This window comes from Meleagris gallopavo, chromosome 4 (assembly GCF_000146605.3).
Source record: "Meleagris gallopavo isolate NT-WF06-2002-E0010 breed Aviagen turkey brand Nicholas breeding stock chromosome 4, Turkey_5.1, whole genome shotgun sequence".
NCBI classification, from domain to species: domain Eukaryota; kingdom Metazoa; phylum Chordata; class Aves; order Galliformes; family Phasianidae; genus Meleagris; species Meleagris gallopavo.
Window position 1 is genome coordinate 33,491,928 of NC_015014.2, and position 1,953 is coordinate 33,493,880.

Here is a 1,953-nt window from a genome sequence, read left to right on the forward strand (position 1 = left end):
TTTCCTTGTGCTTGTGGGTGAGGAGGCCAGGATGCCCAGCTGTGCAGAGGGTTGACTGGAGAGCAAATGTCAGCAGATTTCAGTACTCCCCTGCCTGAAAGCATAGGCTCCATTCTACAAGGACTCCTCTGCAAGTGAGGCTGAAGTTTCTGCCCAGTGCCTGAGAAGAGTGGCAAAGGAAAGGCTAGCTGTTGCTGAAGTTGGATATTGATTGATTGAAGGCCAGTAATTACACATCCTTCTCCTTTCCTTTGGTGCACAGTATTTTTCCTCTTGTCATTTTCATCAGAAACTTAATTTTGCAACTAATACAACTGTTGTAACTAGTGGTTTTAATTAATTATTGTTTTCAAATGGGACATTTCTTAGAAAATTTCTAACCAGATTCATTGCTGTGCTTATAAGGGAGGAGACTATAATGTGGGTAATATAGCAAAATAAATCTCTTGAAAAGTGGTTGGAAAACAATACCAATATTTTAAAAAAGATTTACTGTTGCTGCCTTGCCTAGCAGAATGTTTTATCTGTCTTTTTATAAATACCATGAATGTAAATTTAACTTTGTCCTTTGCTGACTGCAAAGGAGGAATCAGAGACTTGTCTTCAAGAAATTGTTATGAATTCTCTTCCAATAAGGCAGAGCTGAGTTGATTTTTACTTTGTCTAAACACATAGCTTCTCCTTACTTTGTGTGCCATTTTTCATTTTCCTTGTCCACCCCAAGGCATTCTGCTTTTGTGGAGTTGCATGACTAGGCCTTCAACTGATGTGCTTGATTACTAGTGTTTTGTTTCCTCTGTATGCAGTCACTGAGACACATGAGCATGAAGAAAGTAAAAAGGGGTCTATAATATCTGGAAAGAATCTCTAGCATCTAGAAGAAAAATCCGATAAGTCCCATTCCAATAAGAAGCCATTCTTAAAATAAACTTATGAATGAAAAACAGTTTTGCAAAGAGAAGAGTTTAACCTGTACTAATTTTAATATTCATGTTTTACAAGCAAGTCGGTGGAAGTGTTGGCCTGGTTTCCCTACAGCAACTTCTCTGGAGAAAGGAAGCTATTGATGCGCTCCATACTGCTTTTACCTCAACTATCATACGCTGTAGCAATAACCTCTGTTGTCAGAGGACAGAATGCTGTATGAGCAGTAAGCTGCACAAATTTCTTATGCCTCTTGCACGGAAGTAGACAGCATGACTTGGTGAGGAAGCAGTGTGATTCAGTGGCAGATCAGCCCCCAGTTTTTTTTATCCTCTACCTACAGGGGATCTGCCTCCCAGCACTGGCGCACCAGCACAGACATACTGATGCGCCAGTGCTCGGTGGGAACCTTCCTCATCTGGCAGTCAGTTACTAAAAACCATATCTCCTGGTGTTTCACATTCAAGGCAGAAGGTGTCCTGTGTTCTCACAGGCTACATATGAAACATCCCACGTAGTTCGTAACCACCCTCCTACTTTCACTGTGCGGGGGAGTTTGTCTTTACTAGAAACAGTAATTGCAAACGTGAACTTCATATTTACTGAAAGCGGTAGACTGCTTCACCCTGACTCATGGAAAGGAGTCCAGATATTGGGTAATGGCTCGCTTCTTGATAATCTATTTCTCATCTTGCACAATCTTTGAAACGAAGGCTAGACTTCTGTGCCAGATTCAATGGTATAAATGACGCATAGGGCTGTTCTGTCTTTGCCAGGATCTAGGATGGAGCGATGAACTGCAGGAGCGTTGCTGACTGGTGAAAGCAGCCTAGTGTTGGCTCAGCTGGCTTTCAGAGTTAAGGCTCAAATATCTGCATGTCTTCTAGTTTCAGTTTTAGAATAACAAATCTAGTTTGGTTCTTGTACCTCCAGCTGAAATAAAAACTGTCACTTTTGTGCTCTCCTTGTTTCACCTCCCTAATGGATCTTTGGTTCCCTCTTTACTCTTTTCTTAGCTCTTTCTTTCTT

The 1,953-nt window shown here is 41.3% G+C and overlaps 1 protein-coding gene across 2 annotated transcripts in view; it reads left to right on the forward strand.

The window, feature by feature from the left end:
• Positions 1-1,477: 1,477 nt before the first annotated feature.
• Positions 1,478-1,953, forward strand: part of TNIP3 (TNFAIP3 interacting protein 3) — a 63,191-nt gene continuing 62,715 nt past the window's right edge. For both annotated transcript variants that reach the window (XM_010709938.3, XM_031553090.1), the window contains exon 1: positions 1,478-1,580. The gene's annotated coding sequence lies outside the window, so the exon portion shown is untranslated. The remainder of the gene's footprint in view (positions 1,581-1,953) is intronic.